Raw genomic sequence first — 25,887 nt, 5'->3', positions numbered from 1 at the left:
GTGATGGGAAAGTACAATAAGTTCCCCCACTTTGATTTGGATATGGCTGAATATTATCAGGGTCAAAGTTTCCAATGACCTGTTTCCTGAACTTGATTAGTTGTAACTTCTGCTTAAAATCAACACACCAGCCTTAATGCATACAGGAACATAAGACGAGCTATCCTGCTACAACACACCATAAACCTATTTAAGCATCCTGCCTCTCACAGCAGCCAACCAAATGTCTCGGCCACAAGCCAGGGCAGATGGGAGCAAAACCCTCCCTAGGTGTTGTTTCCCAGCAGCTGACATTGAGAGACACGTGCTGCCTCTGAACCCAGAGGCATCATATAACCATTGTGACCAGCAACCTTATCTGCTATGAAATGTTTTAAAGCTGTTTCAGTTGCTGGCCATCAACACTACATCTTGGTGTAATCTACACACATATAAAAAGTGCGGTGAAAATGCTTTTTAAAAAAAAAGTTCTGAAAAATACATTGAATTTTGCATAGCTCACTTTCGTCATCTAGTGTCACATTTGTACATTGTACTTTACAACCAGTTTAAAATGTTGCAGCTGTAAAGCTGAGTCCCTTGTTACAGCATGAGCCAGTAAATCTAGAATGGACCAAACTCAAAAAAGTCCGCTGAATATTTCTAGCAGACCCCTTAATCATTGGAATTTCTAAGTGGTGTATGTAAGAATTTCAAAAAGTATACAATGGATAAAATCAAATAAAATCAACCTTTGTTATTGCTGCTGCTGGAATTCCCATTGTCCACCAACGCATGTTAAATCTGCAAAGCAAATGTGGATGTTCAGAATCTTTGAACAGTTGAGGCACATTGTTGCATGTACATAGAGCAGTTGCTGATGAGGAAGGGCCCCGATCGAAGGCATTGTGACCCACACATTCTTTCAATATGTGTGTGGGGTGTCATTCAGCCCCCTCCTTGTGTTTCCCAAGCGTTTGCTAGATTACACTTATTTGGGAATTAAATCTGGAATGCGCAACAACTAGAATGTGTAAGAATAAAAATTACCCGCCCTCAGAGGAGCCCAGTCCCCATGTTTGTGCATGAGTCACTAAAGTAAGCATTCGTCCTGGTTGGAAAGAAAAGCTCAGAGCACTTACTCATGCAGAAATGCAATGGAAAACCTCCTGCAACGGTGGGCAAACTTGCTGGGTCCCTGCATCAGGAGTGACTGGGCGTTGATTGGAAGGAGGTGAGGCCAGAGCAGGGAATTATTCAGAGATGCAGCCAGTGGTTAATTCCATAGCATCTGCACTGCAGATGTGAGATGGAGTGATCGATTCTTACCCAGCACAAAGCTGTGAAACAACAGCTTACCAGCAGCAAGTGCTGAGTGTAAGTTGGCAAGGGCAGAATTGCAAATCATGCAGAGTTGCATCCGACAGCCTCTTCAGCAGTAAGGGTGCTATAGGCTATTCTTCTTGGCCAAATAGTTGTCTTACAGGAGGCTATTTTATACCATGTCAGACAAGTCATCCATCCAGTTAGCACAGTATTCTCTGCTCTGACTGGTTGCAGCTTCCCCAGAGTCTCAGGGAAAGAAAGGTCTTTCACGCACAAGAGAGGATCCAAAACTGCTGTATGAAAAATATATTTGCCATCACCTGCTGCTTGTTTTCCTTTCAGATGGCGATACCAGAGCAGAACCAGTGATCAATGGGCCCTGCTTTGATGATCCCCCATAACGTACCCCAACACAAAGTTTGGATAATTTACTATGGTGTGTGCTGAATGTAACTGAATTGCTTCCAAGGACGGCCTGAGGCATGTTAACATCCTAAATGTTGAAACATGTTTTCCTTGCATATAGAGGGGAATAATCCCAAGCAGCTGTTTTGCTAGCAAGCCCTGCTGACATCCCATTGCAAGAGCTTGTTGCCCCTGCAATGATTGCTCTGTTGAGAAATGTAATTATTTTTATTTTAAGGTTTCCAGACTGTGAAAGCTGATGCTATCTGAGCTGCTTTCTCTGTCATCAAGGGGTGAGCCTTCCAGCCCTCGACCTCCTGTTGTTAATACCATGAATTCTGTTTAAAAACAAAATAATCCACAAACTCAGCACACGGGGCTATTTTGATATTTTGAAAACGAAATCCCCCCAGCGCGGTCACTTGATTATTTTCCAGCCACCACTTTTTTTTTGCTTCCAAAGGATTGGTTTTTTGTTTTTAGGCTTTCGCTCTGGTGGCCAAAACCGTTGTTTGTTCATCTTCTGGCAGCCGCAGGTGCTATGCTGAATGCCTTGAAAATGACTGTAATTACTGAGCATTGTTTAAGTAAAATCAGATAAAATCCGCATTGGATCTGGGCTGTAGGATTATCTGCCAGATTTTTTTTCCTTTTTGACCCAGGAACATGAATCATGTGAACTCGTTTCCTCAATCGCATCAGCATGTAATTATATATAATCTCCACGAAGAATTCCTGACTGGGTCCTGGGGTCTTCTGAGGGCTGGGAAAGCATTTGTGAAAGGTTTCTCGTGTCATTAGTGAATGAATTTCTCACTTGGATGGCTTAACTATGAAGTCTCAGCAGACCCCAGTGTTGTTTGTGATCCAGTAAATCATGCACCTTTTGGAGCATCTCGGCAAGTTGCGCGCCTGGTTGACGCTGTCTGCCTGTCTCTTGGTTCCTATTTTTACCCAAGGTCAAAGGGGGTTTTCATCTGTGCCAATGGCTATGTTGACTTATGCTTTTCACAGTGGGATATCTGAAGATTAGCCTTCAAATCTGGAGTCTCCCACTCAGAATGAGACAGCAGAGACAAGACCATAAGCCGGCAGAATACAGAACAAATCTCCTGACTGAACAGAGGGGAGGGGGAAAGCTGCCCTCACAAAATCTTTTTAACCTGCCAAATGGGTGTTGAAGGAGAGGCATGTGGGGGCTGAATGGGGGAATCAACAAAGCAAAAGGTGATGATAAGAAAGATGGGGAGGCAGATCTTACTTGAGTACAGATGTGGGGAGTGCATGGTCCTGCCAGATGGGGCTGGATTACAACTCCCATTAGGGGACAGGTCCCCCTTCACCTCTGAAAACGTGAGCTTTACAGCAACAATTTTAAGGAGAACAGTCTGTGGGGATGATAAGTTAAATTTTGTCTGACAAAATATCTGGTTCTAAAGAATTATTTTAGCTGTGTAATCTATTTTATTCTGCTTTATATATTTTATCTTTTGTAACGGCTTCAGCTAAACAAATAAATAATATTTGTTGTATTTAATTCCCTTCATCCTTGATCACTGACCATGCTGAATGGGGTTGATGGGAGCCTAAGAATGTCTGGGTTGCCACAGGTACCCTATTCCTGCTTTATAGTGTTTTCAAAATTTGAAATCCTGAATCATTTCCTGTTTCAGCTGAATCCCAAACACCTACATTTTGGCATCCAGCCTCTTGTTTCCCACTGTGGCCTTGTGTGAAAAGCCCACAGGGAAAGAGAGTTGTTCTCCAGCAGGGTGTCATGGCGCTGTCAGGAAAAGAATGTCCAGAGTGAGGAATTAACTTGTTATTTCCAAAGGTACACTTACAAGACAGGAAAAGGCATGTCCATCAATCCTGCTCCTGGGTATGCACCCAATCAGACAGTTCCATGCAACAGAGGCCTCACCCCCAACCTTGGCTTATGTATTTTCCCCACCTGAACTGCATGCAAGCAGATGAAGACTATGCCTGCGTGGAACCTGCTTCTGCTCCTCCCGCTTCAGTCCTCTTCTGGTCCTGGGAGACTGTGGAGCAGGAGAGGTGGGGGCAGGAGGAGGAAGTGTGCAAGCCCTTGACTCTACCCCAGCCTGACATATCTCTCCTTCCTCTTGCACCTGTTCTTCACTTTCCAATCCTGCAGCTTCTCCTGCCTCTGAATCTTGTCTCCCAGCTATTACTGATTCCTCCAGTTCACTGATCCCTTTTTCTAAGCCAGTCTTCCAGTGCCCACTCATCAGAATCCAGCCACCCCTCCTCAATGTCCAGCCAGTTGCTGACAGAGTGGGGAGGGGCAAACTACCTATGGCTATTTAAACAAGGGATTTATTTCAAGTTCACATTAGCAGGACCGGTGCATTACATTGCCTCTATTGCGGAGTGACTCTGTAGCTCGCACCCTCTTTGTGGTGGAGGTATTCCACTTTTCTGGCTGGCACCCTTCCTCTTCCTCCTCTTCTTCCTCCCTGATTACTAGCTGTTTCTGTGTTACCCCTCCTCCTCCTCCTCCTCAGTGGCTGAGGAAAGGCCAAGGGGTTACTTCCTCAGAGTGATATAGTTTCTGGATGGAACAGCTGAAAGGAAAGCTGTTTAGCTGTAGTTGGGGGAGGGGAATAAGTTACTTTAACCTTGAGAAGAGCAGCTTGGCTCCAGTTGCATATATAGCCCCAGCTGCAGCACACAACCTCATTTTGGCCTCAAAGATCTTCTGCCTTTTGCCTCCCCAGCTCTGCATCTTTTGAATTTGCAAGCCATGCTGCATTGGTGTGATTCACTTTGGGAAGCAATCATTGCCTGAAAAGCCAGATAAAATGATTGCAAAACAAAGGAAAATAGACAAAGTTACTTGTTTGCAGACCTTCTGTCCCTCTTAACATTTTAATTTTTGCTTGAATCAATGTATTGGAGGATGCTTCATTTTTCCTTCCTTACTGGGCAATGCCTCCTCTAAGACTTAAGTTGACTTAGGAAGGTGGAATCATAGAAGCATAGATTGGAAGTAACCACAAGGGTCATCTTGTTCAACTCCCTGCAATGCAGGAATCTCAATTTAAGCATCTATGACAGGTGACCATCCAACCTCTGCTTAAAAACCTCGAAGGAAGGAGAGTCCACCACCTCCCAAGGGACTCCATTCCACTGTCAAACAGTTCTTAATGTCAGAAAGTTCTTCCTGATGTTTAGATGGAATCTTGTCCCTTGTAGCTTGAAGCCATTGGTTTGGGTCCTACCCTCTGGAACAGGAGAAAACAATCTTGCTCTGTCTTCCATGTGGAGCTAACATTTAGTGAAAAAAGATAAAGGGGAAGGGGCATCTGCCTTCCCAGCAGGCATTCTTTGCAGGGTGATATGTTTGCAGCAGACTGCCTTGTCGCCTCTCATTCTGCACCTGCATCTGCAGCCTTCCCTTTGTTGTGGCTGTTCCTAAGTGCAGAGCGATTTCCAGTGTCCCCTAACAGGGATGCAATCGCCTGGGGGATTCTCCAGGTGCAGCTCAGCCCTGAACAGCAATGCCGGCTGCCTGCATCTGAGCAGAACGTGGCTCACAGAGAAGGAAAGACTCTGCCAAAAATGCCATTACTATACGTTTTTAGTACCGTGGACTTCTTCCCCTGACCCCTCGTCCGGACAAGTCGGCCCCAATTCCTTGGTTGTTTTGGTTTTTGTGGCCTTTTGTCAAAAACAGATTTGCCAGGGAGCCAAGGATATGTAACGTGTTTATTACTACAGGATAAAAAGGGGCCAAACAGATGGAAAACTAAATTCTGGCTACTGCAGACAATGCGACCTGGGAGACGATTGCTGAAGCACAGCTAAAGACAGGATTGCTGTGAACTGTTCCAAATCCACTTGTTCTGGCCCATTATTCTGTCTGCTTGTGGAATCGTCTTCTCTGGGTTTGTAGATGTTGGCAGGGCTGTGTTTTGCTACATTTCTCAGTAGTAGTACTTCATGGCAGAACGCTTCATTCCTCCACTGCAGAGTTCCAGCCGTTTTCACTGCCAGTTTGCAGCGTTTGGATTCAGTCGGCAGCATCCAGACTAAGTGAGTTGCACGTAGTTCCCTTTCGAAATTAAGTGAAGTCATGACTAACATGTCCCATCAATTTCAAATGACCTATGTTCAGCTAAACAGGCTGAACCTAATCCAGTAATATTAGCCCTGGGGTGAGGATTGCCAAAGCTTGAAGTTCAAGTGATCATTGGGGGAGAGAATTCAGGGCTTCCAAATGGTGTGTGTTCACTTTTTAAAAAAGGGGTACATGCTGCACTTTGGGGGCCCTTAGCTTTAGCAGCGGTGGTGGCTTCTTCTGGTTTTTATTTGTAAACTTCAATTTGGTTTTACAGTAGAAGCAGCAGCAACAACAGAGTTCTGCTCTTGGCAGCCATTAATAACTCAAAAATGAGTCAGGTGCAATGTCAGTTTTCGGGAATCTTGGTGGTAGTAGCAGTGACATTCTTATTTCCTGGGTAAGACTTGTTCTCTTAATTTGTGCTTTTCAGCTACCTAGAGGGCAGGTTCTGACGCCATTGCATCCTCAAGCAACCATCCAGCAGAGCTGTTCCAACTTGCAAATAAGCTTATTGCACCAGACCAGTGGGCAGCTTTGAGTCATTAGAAGCCTGCTGTGATGCTTTTATGAAGCACTTTGAGGATAAAGTGGTTGGACTTGCATAGAATTAGATATCACAGTTATACTAAATCCACATATATCTCCAGAGCACTGTCTGGTCTGGTTGCTTTGGTTCAGTTTCAGTTATTACAGTTTGAGGATGTGGAGAAGTTGCTTGCAGGAGTTTGGGCAACCACCTGTTTTTCCACTCATCGTCCACCCAAGGGGGATTGACTGGCCAGCCCAGGGAGTGGTTAATGCCTATTTGTCTTGGCCCTTAAAAAGACAGTGGTACACCCTCTTCTTAAGAGGACCCCTCTGGAGCCAGAAGAGTTAAATAACTACCCCCCAGTCACAAATATTTCCTTTTGGGGCAAGATGCTTAAGAGGGTGCTGGTGGTCTAACTGCAGGTGTGCCTGGAAGAAAAAGAATTGTCTAGATTTATTTTAATCTGGCTTCGTTCCCAGGTTTGGAAGTGGAATGACCCTTGGTTAATTATGGTAGGTTTATCAGGCAAGAGACAGGGGGATGCTACCCTTCTCAGTCTCCTTGACCTCTCAGTGGCTGATAGCAGAGTCTACAGATATTAGTGTATTGAAGCCTTTCAGAAGAAGCACGTTGTTCCCATATGGCTGAAAGCAGAAGAGGATGAAGCCAGGCAGTCCGCCTGCAGAGATCATTCCACAACTGAAGTATCAGCAATGGCCTGTAAAACGGATTAAAGCTTCAACTTTAAGGGGACAGATTTGAGTTTAATAATTCCTGGCCAATGTTACTAATTCTATGCAAGCGGTTGTTGTGGGTGTTTCTGATTTTCAGGATCTGAAGCATGTGCCTGAATTGCACTGCACTGTATTCTTTCCAAAGCTAGCCTGCCTCCAGGAAGAGGAATAGGTTGGAGGTTCTTACGGGATGAGGAGAAGGTGAACTGTACGAATCTTAAATATTGCAGGACAGTGTAGCTACCCCTTTTACTTGCAGTGAACACTAACTCCCTCCACATTTTGAATTCAGCTCGTCAACTCATCTTTGTCTCAAGTTGCATAATACAAATACTTCTCTCTAACACACCAACCTCCGGGAAAACATTTGGATGAATGTTATGAATCCCTCTGGTGCCCGAGATGTCTAGGAGATGTCTACAAAACAGCATGCAAATAGCACTTGGAATGGGTAGAATGAGACATTTTCGTCCAAATAACAACGGAAGCCTGTCACGCACCTAAATAAACAGGCATGCATGCCAATGAACACACTCATTTACAGGGATGGGGGGGGGAGGGATGAGTGTTAGTGGTAGAGGTTGGAGGCATGCTCTACCAGGATTTGGGGGATAAAATCTTCTTTGGCTCATAAGCCAAAAACATTGCTTTGCTAGGTTCACACGTCAGACGTGGGGCATTTTTATATGTACTCAGTAAAATAAAAAAATAAAATAAAAAGATGGTGACATGAGGTCAAATTGTTCCAGAATCCAGACCCTGGAGAAGACGAAAAGGGGATGGGGATCAACAGCCTATACTGATCAAGATCATTTTCAGTTCATGCAGAAGGGAATACAGGGGTACCACGGGTTGAGAACTTAAGTCGTTCTGGAGGTCTGTTCTTAACCTGAAACTGTTCTTAACCTGAGGCACCACTTTAGCTAATGGGGCATCCCGCTGCCACCGCGCTGCCAGAGCACGATATCTGTTCTCATCCTGAAGCAAAGTTCTTAACCCGAGGTACTATTTCTGGGTTAGCGGAGCCTGTAACCTGACGCATCTGTAACCTGAAGCGTCTGTAACCCGAGGTACCACTGTATGTTTCCAAGCACATTGCTTAAAGGCAGCCTGCTTCGCCACCTGAGGCGAAACAGGAATGGGCTGCCCGGCTGTTGCATCCTGCCCATCCCACTTCCACCACAGCTGGAATGCCTCCCTCTCAGTGAACTCAGTGAGAGAGGGGCATTCCAAGTGGCAGTGCTGCCTCTTGTGCTTCTGCTGCCTGAGGCACCTGCTCCACCCTGTCACATGGGTGGGCTGGCTCAGATGTTGCTTTTCCATCACTCTGGAAATCAGCAGAAACACCTGTGGTCACAAGGGTGAATAAATTGCTGAGAGAGCCCTTCATGAAAAAACTCCCCTATCTCACAGCCTCAGGCTGAAATGTCGGTAGCATTGGCTACGTTGATGCAGGTTGCCATAGATTAGGCTGAGTAAGTGTGAAGGTCTCTTAGGCTGCATTCACACAACAACCTGAAAGCTATGGTTGCCAATGAGCACCCACATTCATCTCCTATCTCACAATTATTCTCTTGGTCAAGCAGGGTGTGCATGTTTCTGTAGTGTTTAAGAAACTTGACTGACCAGAGACCACAAGAAAACTTAAAGAACAAATGCATAATCATGGTTTAATACTTGTGAACAAAATGGAATTTCAGCAGGTTGTAGATTGCAAGCTACATCTGCTGGAATCTCCTATTCTGCACAACCATTCAAGGTACAGGAGCCCTGGCCACTCTAATCGGAAAGCTAGGGCTGCCATATGTCTGGAAAATCCCAGACATTGCCAGCGTTTGGCATCCAAAAATGGCGTCCGGGCAGCTTTTCGGCAGCTTTTCATCTCTGAATCACAGCTTCCTCCTAGGACTGTTTCTCTACCTGAAGAAGTCAACCTCAACATAACAAATAAGCTGAAAATGGACATCTTCAGTTAGCCACTAAAACTGTGAATGCAATTCATATGAATTCTACACTCTTAGAAGGTCTCTAGATAATGCTGCTGGGAGTGATACAATTTCCCAGCTTAGCTGTAGCCTCCTATGCATCCTACAACTGCATATGATACAGTTGTACTGATTTAATTTTCACACTCTTGGCGATAGGGAGAGAAAGATATGTCACTTTCTGTTCTCTCAGTCTCTCATTTTTGCAGCCTTAAATTCACTTCTCCGCACTTTGTGGCAATTTTTTAAAAAAAATCCTTATGAAAATGCACCAACATTTTATTAACACATTTTATATGCAAGTTTGACTAATTTTTGCAAGCAACTTTCCCCAATTTTGTATGCTATTTTCATTAGTATCTTAATATGTGTACTTCTGTAAATACTGTTTAGAGAACTTCACCACAAAATTCACGTCAGGTAAGTGGATTTTGAGTGTAGCCATGTTTTGATGAGCATATTGTTTCTGAAAGTGTGAATTTGATAGTTTTTGGCTTTAAACATGCATTGTGCACTGAAATTAATTTCTCATCCATCCTGAGTTGACGACATATGCAAACACTGTTAATCTCACTGATCTCAGAAACTTCTAAATTGTGTAGGATAAAGAGCTACATTCACACATAGAACACATACTATGAACTAATCACTGTTTGCTGTACTGAACTTCATATATAATATTCAACACTCACCCGTTTAATCTAGGCTACCATAATATTACAGCCAAGCAAACAGATTTAACTCTGGTAGGGCTGGCTGCATGAGGTATTAGGGGAGTTAAAATCCCTTGGAGACAAATTTAAAAATCATCAATTGTGTTAAACACTCTCCCATTTTCAGGCATACGTGCAAGGAAGTGTGATCCGTTCAAGCAGCTGTGGCCTGAGTTAAGGCCTCCCCCGCCCTCCAATCACTCACTATATAGCACCTGCACTTTAAACACTTTCCCCCTCCTGTGGATCTTTACTTCCAGACTTATAGTCCCCTAGTTGGATGTTCTGGACTGCATTTGCTAGCTGCTACTGACTCTACATATTTATATGCTCCAAATCCTTTTAAGTCTGACTGCAGCTTTGCTGAAATCTTGCTGAGTCTAAATTGAAAACTTGGAAGCTCTACTCTGCAAGCTGGCTATTTCACTGCAGAAATCAAGCACAGGGGGCTTTTGCCCTGATTCATATAATACTAATCTTGAAATATGTTTTCTTAGGCTTGCTTTCCTTGAGCAGGGGTTTTTCACTTTTGAACTGACCTCTGTGTTTGTCTCTTTAATAAACATTTCTCCTGTACTAATAGCTCCATGCAATGAACATCTTCACTTGTTGGATTTCTGCATATCAAACCTCTGTTAAAGGCTCAGAGGTGCAGGTCAGGCAATTCCTAAACTCCCCCCCCCCATCTACTGCCATTTGGCAACTCAGACTTCAACTCAGATATCATTAAATAGAGCACTGGTTTTAACTTCCTTGTATGAACTCTGGTGGTCTTCTAAAATAGTGTGTAAATGAAATTGTGACTTCATATCAGTCACAGTGCTTGGTAGGATGATAGTCGTTTAAATTTTCAGCTACCCCTGCTGTCAGAACCCATGGGCCAGCAATGCTAGACAATTCTTCAACAAGATTTTTAACTGTGTATCTGAAATATTCACAATGAATTTTGCTGAGAAATAAAAAAAAGAAAAACAAGGTGCAATATGAGATCCTTGGAACTATCCCCACTCGACCATGAAGCTCACTGGGTGACTGTCACTGCCTCTATGCCAAACCTTGCTTTTTTAAAAAATGGGTCTAGTAGACCCAATTTGAGTTGCACAACTAAAATTGATTATTTTAAAAAATTAAAAAAAATGTTGTAAAGGTTGTTGTAAGCAACGCCACTGAAGAAGATAACAGTGGTAACCCAGACATCATCAATCATTAACCTTTATTACGGTCCAGAGACCCAACAAATCGTTACAAAGCAATACACAATTCATACAGCCTACCTCCAGGTTAAACAAGCATTTTGTTCAGAATATAGGGATCATTGGTTCTTGCAACCACCAATAAAAACTTTGCCACTGCTAATGTTCTAGTGGTTGTCCGGTCTTCCAATAGGAACCTGAAATAGGGAGCGTCTGATTTTCCCGGGAAAGGTACCAGCAAGGGTAATATCAGTTCAGCCCTGGCTTGCTCATATTTTGCACAGTGCAACAAAATATGTTTTATGGAATCGATGTCTTGAGCACACCAGCAAAGTCTGTCCTGGTAGACATCATTGCTGGTTGTGAAGGAGCCCTCACAACAGTTCAGGCTTCAGGGCCCCCCCAAAGTAGGTCCATCACTGTATGCCACCTTGAGCTCCTGGGAGAAAAAGGTGGGATACAAATGCAACAAACAAACATACCGCTAGATTTTGCAGCAGAAAATCAAGATTGCCCTAGTTCTGTGAGAACCCATGTTGCATTTAGCATGTTAAAATCCCATTCAACTTTGAAGATCACAAGCCAACCTTAGGACAGTTATTACCTTGCGGACTATCCTACCTCACAAGGCTTGTGAGGTAGATAAGATGGAGGGTGGGAAACCCTCTATATCAATGTTATCAAAGTTAAAAATGTTCTGTTGTGGAGTAAGCCAAAATGTGAAATGAGGTGACCATGTGCTATCAGAAAGATTAAAATCCCACATGAATCATGCACTAGTCGTCTCCTCCTTGCATTATATCTTATCTGAATAAACATTTCCTGTTCTGCTGGAGTTCTCAGACTTTTCGGGAGGTCTCTAACAATTCATTCTGGATAGTGTACACAGAAGAGGAGATTTATGATTATTGTGGATGCAAGGTTGGAGATCGCTTTAACCTCAATTAAACAATAGGTACAGTAAATAGCGTAACAAAAGGGGAAGACCTCCAAATAATATTTGGAACCAGGCAAGAGTGAAATGAAGTGCAGTTCTGCATACATACGTACAATAAAATGGTAAGATGTGAGGCTGCCTTGAGGGCCTTTGGTGTGTTTTTTCTTCCAAATTTTCTTTATAATTCACATTTCATTGAATATAACCACAAACTCAAAAATTAACTTCCCTTTCCCCCTTCCATGGTTCTATTTATTTATCCATTAAGACTGTATATTCTAATTCCTCCTTTTATTTTTTAAAAATCCCTTCCCTCTATAGTTTTAATTATTTAAACTGCTGAATTTAAATTAATCCTGCTAACACTTTATCCTGCTTGACATAATCCTTCATATATTCTGCAAACATTTCTTACTCTTCCTTAAAAAACTAAATCTTCCTGATTTCTTATTCTATTAGTTAAATTTGCCAATTCTACATATTTAATTGATTATATCTGCCACTCCTCCTTTCTTGGAATCATTCTCTCTTTCCATTTCTCAGCATATACTATTCGGGCTGCTGTAACTGCGTAAAGAAATACATTATTTTGGTCTGTAGGGACTTCCTAATAAGAAGCTTTCTGATCTTTTTATAAAAGTTAATTATATATCATCTCCCAGAATTCCTTCACATTTTTACATGTACACTTCATATGGTAAAAAGTACCCTCCATTTCTTGACACTTTCAACAAGTACTTGACTCTGATTTATACATTTTTGCTAATTTACTTGGCGTAAATTTATCAGCTGCCTCGAGGGCCTTTGTAAGGCCATGTGGAAGGATCTAAATGAAGTAAAATAATAGAATCATAGAATTGTAGAGTTGGGAACCTGAAGGGAACCTAGCCCAATATCGTATTGCAGAATACACCTACACAAAAAACCAGACTAAATGAGTTGCCTGTCATCTCCTCTGGCTCTTTTCCTCTGTTGATTTTTCTCTCAATATCTTCACCAATTCTCCCCTAAATTTCCTCAGAAAAACCAAAATCCCTCCACCCATTATGGGTGGGCCAATATAAATATAAATATGAAATTAAAAGTATAAAATATGGAATAAAATAAAGCTGTGCTCTAGGCATCTTGCAGTAGGCTACACTTGACAGGATTGGAAAATACTGGGGGGGAATGAACTCTTTTAATTATTCAGCACAGCAGCTATTGAAGCATAATAACTATTCCATGTTAAGTGACCTTAAGAGCACATTCTGGAGTAGTTTTCAGTACCACTGAGGTAAACCCTTAGGTGAACAGCAGGCAGACACCTTAGTGTCCTCAAATCTCCTCAGAAAAACTTCACAAGACTCTCCTCAGAGAGACATCCTTTCCCTCCCCTCTCAGCAGCTAAGAGCAAAAAAAAGGCTGTTCTCCTCCAGATCTTGCTCAGAGCTCCTGTTCTGAAGGAAGGTGGCTGACAACAGGATGGCAGTAATCCCTGGCTGTGTACACAATCCCATTGACTCTTCATCCAGTTTACTCCCACTGCTGTTTTAGAAAGCGGTGTACACATGACATTAGCCACAACCCTTATCTATCCTGTTTTATCTTGTCATTTCTTACGGAACACATTACTGTGTTTTGATTTGCTTCTTCATAGTCCAAATTGAGAAAATGAACCACCTAGCTGTGTTTTAAGATGATAATATGCACACAGCTTCCGTTTCTGTTGATCTTTAGGAACAGGCCAAAAACACTGCTGTTTCCCTCAGCTTTTAATATGAGTTGCTATTCATTTTACTCTGTCGTATGTTGTTTCGATATTTTAAATTTGTAAGCTGTTTTGCGAATCAGCATGATGAGGAGGTGGGATACACATTGTTAAAAAAGGAGGAACAAATAAGCCCAAAATAGTGTGTGTGTGTGTGTGTGTGTGTGTGTGTGTAAACTGACAACCATTTTTAACATTAGAAGGGAATTAACCAAGCAGGCTTCCCTGAAAAATGCTGAATATGGATATTTGAATTGGCCAAATGTCTGAAGTGTGATATAAAAGCTCGTACACCTTTGCAGACTCCTTTAGAGATCTTCAGACATATTTGTAAAGCACCATTTGTTGTATTATCATTCTTCCTTGCCAAACTGATAGTATCTGAGGGTCACTGGCAACTAGGTGATTCCTAGAAAAGGATTTGAGACTCACACATTTGTTAATGATTTGAGATGCTTGTTGTATGGGAATGGAGGAAACAGTGGGGAAATGTTTATTTTCTCCACCTCTATAAAAAGCCAGCAGGATACCCAACAAAGTAATGTGGGGCCCTGAAATACCAATAATCCTAATTGTTTCTTACAGTTTGAAAGGAATGCCAAGCATCCAAATTTGGAGGCCCCAGACACGTCTTGCACAGATATTAGACTTAGCAAATATTTTCCTTCTTGCTTGGTTGGAAACAGACAATAGTTTTTAGGAGAGTTAAAAGTAGGGCTTTTTCGGCCGGAACTCACCAGAACTCAGTTCCAGCACCTCTTAGGAGGGTGCCAATGCCATTCCAAGAGAACAAGGGAGCTGTTCATGGTGTGTTCTGGCACCTCTGTTTTATAGAAAAATAGCACAGGTTAAAAGTGGTTGTCTGTGTTGTTCGCATGCATTTGTTCAGAAGCATCATAAAAGATACGAAAGACAGAAATGACGGTTCTATCTTACCACTTTCAACATTCTGACATTTGGTTTGCCTGCAGCTAGCCCTAGCTAGCAAGCGAAAACAGATGTGATCAATGGTGTCTGCTGCTAGAAGCTTCAACCAGCTTCTACCTGCCTGCCTGCCTTATTACAGCTAATCTAGTGAGCAGCAAATAATAATATTCCTTCTTAGTCTCAATGTTGCCCTTGCAATACTCATTGGGGAAGAGGATGGGGACAAACTTAAATTAGAGGACAAACTTGAATTAGATGGTTTTGTGGGCCATTTGCTCTGGTTCCAACTATTGTTGGAAGATAAAGAAGGAGGTAGTTTCTAGTTTAGTATGGAATGCCAGCCAAGGTCATTTACTATGTAGAGATATCCAGAGCCTCTTCAGGCTTCTTGGGAGTCATCTCAGGACAGAGACAGTATTCCTATTTAATCTGAGCTTGGAGCCACCCCTAGTTAATTTTCTTTTTGTGCAGACTTTAAAGAGAGAGAGAAGTAGTCTTTTCTTGAGTACACTTCTAGGAACATATGTTGCAATGTTCCCTTGAAGCCCGTGTGGTAATGGGCGGCAACCACAGGAGAAAAAATGTCACTATTCATCCCTGATAGACCCATTCTTTAGCTGATTGGTGTTGTTGGAATCTCTCTCTCGGAACAAAGTTTAATAGATGCTTCACGGCACAGTGGGAAACACCTTTAGTCTTGTTGACAGCGATCTGAAGAAGAGGCTGCAATGAAAATGCCAGTGCAATTTTAAACAGTAGTGATGTGAAACAGCTTCTTGGTAACACAAACCAATGAAAAACACATTAGGCTGATGTAAGCCGTTTCCAAAGGGCAAACCTGGACAATCCACCCACTGCAGAGAAAGCATTTAATATGAAACTTGACAAGAATAGATAGCCAACTGCATATCCTACACTTCAAAAAGAAAAATTGCCCTTTGAAACCAGGGGAGAGTGGCTTGGAATGCAGGCTGAGCTTCTGTCTCTCTCTCTCCTCTTATCTCTAAATAGCTTTGAACCCACATGGAAGTCACTTGAGGATACCCTTTTAAGGAATAATTGTTGGCTTAGGCTTTATGAATATCTTAAACTGAATAATTTATTTAAAGGGAATAGCAGCAAAGGCAGTGACTCATCTGAAGATGTTCTTTGCTGCCAAATGGATTGTCCAAGCAAGACTAAAAATAGTTAATACTTAATTCTGTCTTAGGCCACTAACTTGAAATCTCCATTATTAATTAAAAGATGCACAAGGATGCAGGAGACAAGAGCTTCCTGCCAAATGAAATGAAATGTTCCTTCAGTGCCATGCTTGTTCAGCTGGTAGTCCACATTATCTCTTATATGGGTATGTTTTAATTTTAGGGTCTGATTACAAGGCCATCAATCATATGGTAGCTATGGGGAAAGCAGCCAATCAGAGCTTCCTGTACACTGGCCAGAGAATGTAATCAGGGCACATTTTCAGTTTCTGATAGGTTTGTTAAAGCAAAAGAGGACTAAGCCTCCTCACTATGGGAAAATACAGTGGTACTTTGGGTTAATTACTTAATTCGTTCAGGAGGTCCGTTCTTAACCTGAAACTGTTCTTAACCTGAAGCACCACTTTAGCTAATGGGGCCTCCTGCTGCCGCCGCACCGTCAGAGCACAATTTCTGTTCTCATCCTGAAGCAAAGTTCTTAACCTGAAGCACTATTTCTGGGTTAGCGGAGTCTGTAACCCGAGGTACCACTGTACCTGGAAAACTGATGGGTGCCATCTTGAATTCCATGGAAGAAAGGTGGGATATTAATGTACTAAGCCAACTGAGTAATATTTCTTTCCAATAGCACCATAGAGACTCTAGGGTGCTACTGGAAGGAATTTTTTTATTTTGTTTTGACTATGGCAGACCAAAACGGCTACCTACCTGTAACTATGAGTAATATTTGAGAGTTGTAAGCCTAAACTCTTTACAAAAATGAACCATCATCCTACCATGTTTCGTGACGGCTAGTCCTATAGTTCTGGAGATATTACCAGCTTTATTGAGATATTATAGTCCCATTGGAACTATGGAACTCCACAATAAACATACAGACTTGGAAGTGTCTCCTATTGATTCTCGTGGCTCTTGCTGCCAACCCAAATGTACTTTGGATCGAAGCCTTAATGATTCAAGTGCTACCTGTGTCTGCACTAATGATACCTTTCCACTGCCCAGGCCTCAGATGCGGCGGCAACTAAGACAGGATTGCCTTGTGGTCGTCTGCTAATAAGGAAAGGAAATGCGAGTAATGTGGAATCCTGCTCCCATAAAATATTCTGCCCAGTTTTATAAATCCAGGAAGTTTGGCTACTTCAAGTAAGTTTTGGAGAAGCACCAGTCAGGCTTGGAATGCCCAAAGTGAACCCAGAGTCCAGACTGTGGTGTGTGCAACTTGTTATAACTTGCTTTCTGTCACTTCCTGCACTTTGACATTCCCCCACCCCAAGCTTTGAAATCCATTTCTGACTCTGCCACAAGGAAGGAAGTAAAGCCATTTATTGCTTCTCTGCAGCTATTTCTACTGAACAAATAAGGTTGCCACCCGGTTGGTGTTTTCTCTCTCTCTCTTTTAATTAAGCATGGTCTTTACTGGGTTGGAGCCTTTTATTCTTTATCTCCGCTGCCATTTATTTAGGTCCTTGCTCCATTCCTGTTTCAACCCCTGTGGGTTCAATATATTCCTACCTCTTATTATGTATTACATTTCATTCCTATCCTGCTCCATGGCAGAAATTCTGAGCAATATGCAACATTTTTTTACAATATTACATGTTATTAAAAAATAACTAAAGACTGGGACTTTCCTATTCACAGTGTTCTTTTTGGGAGGGTGTGCCATCTCTTCCACAGGGCTGACTCAAGATATCTCACTGCCTGAAGTGAAGCTGCCTGCATCCCCATTTCACATATTGAATGAGAGTTGCATACCCCTCAATTGTCCCAATTTGAGTGGGGCATCCTGGAATCACAGAAGCTATCCCAGCTTCTCATTGGATCCTGGAAAGCCGTGGTTTTCTCATCCGCTTGCTCATCCCAAGCACCAGACCAAAAGACACTCATTTCTTCGTTTTATGCTCTCATGCAACCCTCATGCTAGCTCCCGCAAGAGCTTGGGACCAAAAAACGAGCAACCCAGTTTTGATCACTGGAATGTTGGAGGGTATTTGTTACTTCGACACTGATGACTGGTGGGGAACATCTGCTACACCTGAGGGTAGCAGGTTAGTTTAGGGGGCACAGGTGCGCGACACACACAATTCTGCCCTCCAACAGAGGTGGAATGATCAGGAAGCTGTTGCCACTCCCCCCACCTAGCTTCCACTCCCTCACTGGCTACCTCACTCTGCCAAATGGTAGGGCCAGTCCTTCCCCAGATGTATTTTTCATCTGGCTAGTGGCTGTTAACTATTGTGTTTGCTTTTGCTCCTGCAACCAAAGAGTAGAGGCCAATGCTGCAGAGGATAATCAAGGTCCCAGTCCCTATTTGTCCTTTGGACAATGGCTGGGCCAAGCTGACTTCCCCTCGCTAATGATATCCACCCACCCCCATGACTCTGTAAAGTAGGCTAGGGGCAACAGGAGGAAGATATTTGCCTAGAGCTCTGCAGTAAGCATAATAGGTTGGCTGAGCTTTCATCCTGAGTTGCATAGAATAGGCTTACATGAGTACATTATTCTGCAATAACAATCCCTGAACAAACTTCATTGCATATTATATTCAAGGAAAGAACAAGGAGTTAAGAGTGAGTCAGCAACCCTGGCAAAATTAGGGTGATTAATTCTATAAGCAACAGAAAAGTTGGCATTCAGGAGAGTTTAAGCTCCAGAGAGGAGTACAGCAACCTACGTGTAACTGCCATATGTCTTCTGTATACATAGAAATGAAAGGGAGTTTTTGGAGCTAGCTAACAGAAGTGGTTTAGGGCTTCAGGCGAACTGCTGTGGCTTTAGCACTGATGCTTCTTTGGAGCTAGAACTTTACCTGCATGTATGCCTGCCTACTTTCTAAGGATGGCTGAGTATGTCAATTTTGGTTTCTCTCTGGTTTCTCATTTTCCCATTACAGTATTAAGTTTAGTTTGTGATGTTTCTATATCAGTGAGCATTTTTAAAATAAGCCTTCAAGAAAATTTGCCAGCGAATTTCTCCTAAAATTTCACATGTTTACATTGCAATTTTTTATAATATGCATATTTTCCCAATAGGATGCATTTTAAATGTTATTTTCAACAATATATGCATTTTTATAAACACTTTAGTATATGTAGTTTTGTACACATTAACCTCCGCTGCCTTGTGGGATAGCTTTGAGAGAAGAAAAGGCTAAGAAGTAAACCCTACACAAATTCAGAGTGGAGTCCCCAAGATGGTTGGGGCAACTCCTGCAACCAAGCTGGTGCCAAATGTATTGTTCTGCTTTTCTTTGGACTACATCAGTAAGGCGGAGAGGCGAGTCTGCCATCTGGGCAGCCCAGGATCACCATACACACTGCCCAGGCTTTCACCCCAGAGAAGTCACTTTGGTGTTGCTGATGTAGTACTTTGACTTCACCCCCCAGAGGCATACTCCACTGTCTCTCAAAACAGAAGGATGAGACCAACAACTTCGCTGGGGAACTACACTGCAAAATTCAGAGAAGTATGGCTGTGTTTCAATTCACATATTGTTTTCGAAGATGCAGATTAGGTTCACCTTTAAATATGAACTGAACTGAATTTCTCTCCATTCTCTACTGTGTTCTACTTATATCTTTATACATAAACAGATATTACAGAATGCTCTGGATCACAATCTAGTACAGAGCTAAGGGTGCTCTTAAGGCTACTGATGCGAATGGGGTTAAGTACATTTAATGTTGTGCTCCATTGTGGCTAGGGCTCACTGAAAAATGCCCCACCCTTCTCCATGCAACCGTTTGGTGGGGCAGGGAGCCTTAACAAGGAAATTACCAGATAATTTATCCAAATACTATTTTCTGAGACATTGTGGCTCAGCCCTGATAGTGGCCTGTAATTACCAATATCTGTTTACTTCTTAGTGATTAAAATAATCTATTTCTCACTTTTATTCACTTAAGTGTAATTGAGGTGACATACAATAACTACAGTACACAAAATGCAAAATCATAAATGGGGCTGTAATCTTAACCCCACTTATTTGGGAATAACTCACACTGAATTCAGTGGGATTTACTTCTGAGTAGACATATTAGACTTGCATCCCGTGTCCAGTGCTCTCTCCAAAGAAAAGTGACCCTGAAAAGCATTTCTCACTGCTTGGGGAAGCATACAAAACAATGCATTCATTGAGAACTTTTACTTAATATATATGCTAAATCCAAAACAGTGTTACTGATCTCTACTCTGGGAATCCCAGCCCTGACCCTTCTGGATGAGCCAAAAGTCAAACACTTTTAACAGGGCTTCTTCTCACATCTCTCTGTTTTCTGACACATTTCTAAGCCATGCCTTGGCCAGTCTGCATTCTGGTGTTAGGTATGGAGACAGATATGAATGTCAGCAATGCCTGGAATTTTCAGACATTCCTATGCTAATTTTCCGCCCACTCTGCTGAGCCACATTGTCCACCTGGGAGTTACTGGTAAATGCTGTGCTGTGCTATAAACATGTGCTGCATATACTGTATGGTGGTGGGCTTCAAAGACATCTGAACAAGATCAGAAAAGAAAAGCCGCCACACTGTTGTTCACATGTTGGGCTTAGAACACATGAACAGGATGAAAAAACGACTAAAGATGACACTGAGATCAACTAGTGAAAGTAATAAAGGTAAAGGTAAAGGTACCCCCGACCGTTAGGTCCAGCTGCAGACGACTCTGGGGTTGCGGCGCTCATCTCGCTCTATAGGCTGAGGGAGCCAGTGTTTGTCTGCAGACAGCTTCCGGGTCATGTGGCCAGCATGACTAAACCACCTCTGGCGAACCAGAGCAGTGCATGGAAACGCCATTTACCTTCCCACCAGAGTGGTACCTATTTATCTACTTGCACTTTGACATGCTTTTGAACTGCTAGGTTGGTAGGAGCAGGGACTGAGCAACAGGAGCTCACCCCGTCACGGGGATTCGAACAGCCAACCTTCTGATCAGCAAGCCCTAGGCTCTGTGGTTTAGACCACAGCGCCACCCGCATCCTAGTGAAAGAATAGAGCCTGCATAATTGTTGCCAGCAGCCAGCCTAATTTCTCCCTGTTTTTTTTGCCCCTTGTAAATTCCAGCTTTGCCAGTGTGGATCTTTTAGTTGTGAATTTGTAATATAATACTTTGGCATTCTCACCTTCTCCTTATCATTGCCTAGTCTGAGTACTGTGCTAACAGCATAGGTCAAACAAGACATAATTCAGGGTCTGAACCATGCAAATGTAATCACTCGTAGTTTCCTCACTCACTGTCTCCAGGCTTGCATGTGTACTTCCATTCAATCAATGTCACAGAGTCTTACATGTTTCTTTGTCCCATTCTGGTAGACATCCCCATCACATTCACTCAGGTCCATCGTTCTTCAAACCTATTACCTACTTGGTTCCATTACTTCAATCAACACACCGATTCTTGGCCTTGTCAATGTTCCAATGATTCTTGGCCTTGACAACTTTCTAAGTCTTAACCTGTCCATACTACCTACATGTCAACACAGCTCCTCCACTCTCTCCATCCTGTCTTTGCCTAGCCAAACTGGCTGTTCACTTCTATCAAAGAAGATGGCCCATTTGTGAACATTCTCTTATTTGGAGCTCCAGTCTTTCAGCAGTTGGCATGGCATCATGTCATCGCAGCTCTTACTTGCAGAGTCTGTACCATGGCCATCTTCACTACAAACCTCCTTAGCATATTACAATATGCATTTCTGCATCTAAGAAGACTTTTACTATATTTCTGTCACAATCTTTCTCTGCTTAGATATAACCAGTTGCTTACATGGCAGCTAGATGGCACCAGTTGCTATAATACTTTCTTTTTAATTTATGTTTTAATCAGTGCTTGTTTGGAGAGCTTTCCTGCTCATCTTTCTCAGCTATTCCTTTCGCCCAAGGCAATAGCTTTAGAATGAAATGAAGACCATGAGTTTGAGATTATTACTCAGAAACTTAAAGGAAATTTGTTTTCTTATCAGTTTATCACCGATGCAGGATGAATTATAATTGAAAAGGAAAAGTGAAAGACTATCGTCATTTTGTTTTTAAAAATGAACATTTCCAGCTGTGGTATCTGTCATGGCTTGACTGTTCCAGCTTCAACAGATGGTGAATAAAAACCTATAAACATATTTTAATAACTCATTTTATAGTATTTTATGAAGCAATCTTATACTCCTTGGAAAGGCGGTGGAGGGGCTGTGAGATGCCATGGGGCTCCCTTTCTGTGGTCAGAGGCCTCATCACTACAGCTGTAGAATTTTTATGTTGTGAACTGCCCTGTGAACATCTATGGATGGCGGTGGTATAAAAATGTATTTAATAATGATGATGATGATGATAATAATAATGTAAATAATAAGAGTTCTCATTAGTCTTCTGCCACTGGAGCTGCCACGGTGATAGGGGCTGAAAAAGGGAGATGATGGAGATATGGTGGGATCATAGAATTTTAATGTTGGAAGGGACCCCAAGGGACCCCATTCAACCCCCTGCAATGCAGGAATATCAACTAAAGCATCTATGTATGGCAAGTGGCCATCCAACCTCTGCTTAAAAACCTCCAGGGAAGGAGAGTCCACAGCCTCCCAAGGGAGTCCATCCTACTGTGGATCACATGGATCTTGGATTGGAAGGATCCAAAGCCCTCCTGTTCCCATCATAAGCTCTCACACCAACTGGAAAAAATATATTCTTGGAGCTGGCATGGTTAATTTCCCCCTCATTGAAGCTGATGGGAGGAAAATTAGGAAGCACCCATCCCCTGCAGGAAAAAAGGAACAAGTTGCTGTTTTTATCCTGGCTGGTGCAAGCTGGTAGCGATTAGAAATTGATGGTTTCTCTGCCAAGGAACAACCTCCCCTCCGTTCTCATTAAGATTGCTCTGCCCTTGTATCTTCTAGCTAAGTGTTTTGGTATGTTGGTTGCAACAGTGGCTAATAAAATCACTCAAACAAAGAAGCAAGCAAACAAATAAATGTTGCAGTTATGGTTCAGGGGGTATCTTTCTTTTAAACATACCAGTTCCAAATACAAGGGGTGATATTTGAACTATGTTTTACTCAGGGAAGATGCATTGAAACTAACAGTCTCTACTCTGAGTAAAACTTATATCACTCCATATAATTATGAAAGAGTTTTCTGGGTGTAGCTGCAGGGGAGGGGCATAACTTCTGATTATGTAGATGAATTTGAAAGTGTTTGGTTGATGGCTAGTGACATTCCAGATCAAGGCTTTCTCTACGTTCTCCTAGCCTCTCCTCACCATTAGAATAAATTGTGCAGAATAAACAAATGATGTCCATTTTTTTCCAGTTTCTGCAGGTGGCAGACTTCAGCTTTGCTTAAGATTGAAGTTGCTGGATATTTCCTTCCCCTTTACACAGAGTGTGTAGCCTTGACTGTAGACATCTGTCAACAAAAGCAACCACCAAGCTGGGCCTCCTAGCTGAGCACATGCTATTTATTTATTACTTTTGTGTTTCCACACCACGTTCCTCCAAGAAGTTCAGGGTGGCATTTGAGCCTGATGAATGTGAAGTAGCTTCAGCTGAGAGAGAGAAACCCAGTGATTTGCCCAAGGCCACCCAGTGAGCTTCTTAGCTGCGTTTCCCAGGTCCAAGCTCAACACTTAACCATCACACCACACTAGAAGAAGCTAGATCCACAATTAATTTTTAATTGGCCTCTTCAGCATCTGGTGACATCACACGGAAAATTTAAACATAAGCAAAACCCACAGAGAAGAACAATAGTTTCAGGAATGTGAAGAGGCATTCTCTTGTCTACGAAGAGATGTTTTCCGTTTCTAAAGCTCCTCTACCTGACTTTTCTTTTCACCTAGTTTGTAACAAATGGAGCAGAACATCCCTTCCTGAACACTTCAGGAGCAAAAACAAATGGGCCAACTTGAAAAAGTCAGAAAGAAAGGTGGTTATTCAGCCCTGACTACCTCTCAAGAGAGCCCAGGAGACACACAGTAAAGCTGTACAGCTAGTTGCACAGAGCACAGCTCCGGAGCTCAAGCATGAAATTGCACCCTCCAGTTGCCAAGCCTCATTTACTTTTCTCTTTGGTTTCCAGCAAGGGTTTCTCTGAGTAACCAACCACTATACTGCTTCAGCAAAAAGAGGGAGAGAAAGAAAGGGGTGGTAGAAGCAGTGAATTTACTCACTTATAAGTTGATGCACAATCTAGTTGAGGGATTGGGACCCTCTGGCTCTCCAGATGACTCACAGCCCTGACCATTGGCATGATAGGAGCTGGAGTCCAGCAACATCTGCAGGGCCACAGGGTCCCCATCCCTCATCTAATTAATACTAAAGTGGTTCGCTGGAACCTATTTAGTGCCTGGTGAAACAGGGTAGCCATGGGTGGAATCCAGCATACCACTTCTCAATCACACCTCCAACTTCTTTCATTGGCCAACAGGCAGAAATGTCCAGGCTGCAATTAGAAGGATATCTCCCCAAAACTTTATGCTTCATAACTTTCTTTCTAGAAGGGCTAGAGTTTAGTTTAGTTTTTAAATGAAAGCTCAGAGTCACTTCTGAAAAACTGTTCCAGATGCCCACTGAAATGGCATGGGAGGGGGCATGGAGGCTTCTTAGGGAGGGTCAATTCTCCAAAATCAGAGAAGCACCTTTTGTGAATTGCTTTTCAGGGGACTGGAGTGTGGAGGAAGCAGCAAGCAAGTTCTATTTTGTCAGCTTCTTTCAGCTCATCGTTGTTGGAATCCAATTCAAAGAAAATCATAAATATTTTTTTAAAAATCACTACTATAAAAACTACCAATATTTGAAATCCAGCCTAAATAAGAGACTTACAATGTTTTCTTTCATCCTGATGATGGTGCACAGCAGGGCCACAACCAAGAATGCCCCATGTTGTGTACCAAACAGATTTTACTTCACCAAAGAAGGGCCTTGAACAGAGCCTCACTGTACAACAAATTGAAAACTTGAAAACAAGTACATTTAAGACTTAGAAATTAAGTTGCATACTTCGCATTGTCTCCTTTTAAACAAAAACAAGTTGCATGGGCATGCAACCTCTTTTGTGTGTAAAGTACTTTAATTTGGAAATTTTAAGGGTTTAATGCTGTCCGTTATGGAAAAGAAAACAATTAATATTGCGGAGGTGGCATGGAATGCTTATTTCTCACACATGTGGGTCAGGGTTTGTGTTGAGTAATTCTTCGCCAAGTTGGTTAATCACTGTGTTATGCAAGGAATTTCTGTATCCTAACCAAAACAAGCCAGGGATTCTCTTTAGCCGCATCATAAAATTGTTATGACGTCTCTCGGAGTAGAAAAAGGATACACACATATACACAGTCTTTGTCCATAAAAGATTCCTGTCTCTCATTTGGTTTTTTTTTATGTTATTGGCAAATGCGGCTGGAGCAGTGGAACAAAAGCAAATACTGTCTTTGTATTTTCAACACAGACAAAGGGTGGATTCTTCCATTTTGAAACATGTCACAACAGGCTACTTTGAGTTGTTCTTGAACCTTGACCAAGGCTTTTGTTGCTTCCATTCAGTGGTTGAAACTAGCAGACAAAAATGGTAGTGATTATTTAAAATAAGGGGGCGGTGGTGGAAGAAACTTGGGTCTTGCTCTGTTGTGTTTCCTTCCCTTCAAAACTCAGATTGGTCCCATTTAGTTGGATTCTAGCAATCTGAATCGTCAAAATCCTAGAGCAATTGCTCCATCTGATGTTTGTTTAGAGAATATGGGGGGGGGGGAGTGCATGTGGGGATGTAGTCACATGAAATATTCAGTGAAATTGACAAGGCAAAATAATCTCATTTAAAAATTGTGATCTCCACCTAGAATAATCTTAAATAGCTAGGCTAAGAAAGAACTACAGCTGTGTCTGGCCCAAGACAAGTCAGGGCACATAGTGCTTTCTGGATACCCTAGGCCAGCCATGTTATTTTGGTACCCGTGACAGAAAATCTCCCCCTGCCTAACAGAAAAAATACAACACTATCAGTTTAAAAATACAATAATAAGTTTCAAGGTCTAAGTCCTTTCAAGGTGTCCAAAATCAGCTGCCCATTCTGCTGAAAACCTTCTATGTCGCAAAGCTTATGCAGGCAATTAAGATAAGTATCTTTCTGTTAAAGTTAGTTGAT

General features: G+C 42.3%; 1 long non-coding RNA gene across 3 annotated transcripts in view; it reads right to left on the bottom strand.

The window, feature by feature from the left end:
• The window catches only part of LOC309380228, a 53,483-nt gene that overhangs the window by 14,666 nt on the left and 12,930 nt on the right, over positions 1-25,887 (bottom strand). For 2 of the 3 annotated variants that reach the window (XR_014172738.1, XR_014172739.1), the window contains exon 3: positions 732-783. The exons of the other annotated variant lie outside the window; for it this stretch is intronic. This is a non-coding gene — a long non-coding RNA (uncharacterized lncRNA). The remainder of the gene's footprint in view (positions 1-731; positions 784-25,887) is intronic. 3 annotated transcript variants of the gene reach the window in all.

This window comes from Podarcis melisellensis, assembly GCF_964234715.1.
Source record: "Podarcis melisellensis genome assembly, chromosome: 11".
NCBI classification, from domain to species: Eukaryota; Metazoa; Chordata; class Lepidosauria; order Squamata; family Lacertidae; genus Podarcis; species Podarcis melisellensis.
The sequence above is the reverse complement of the archived record's forward strand: the minus strand, read 5'-3'. Positions and strand labels throughout refer to the sequence as shown.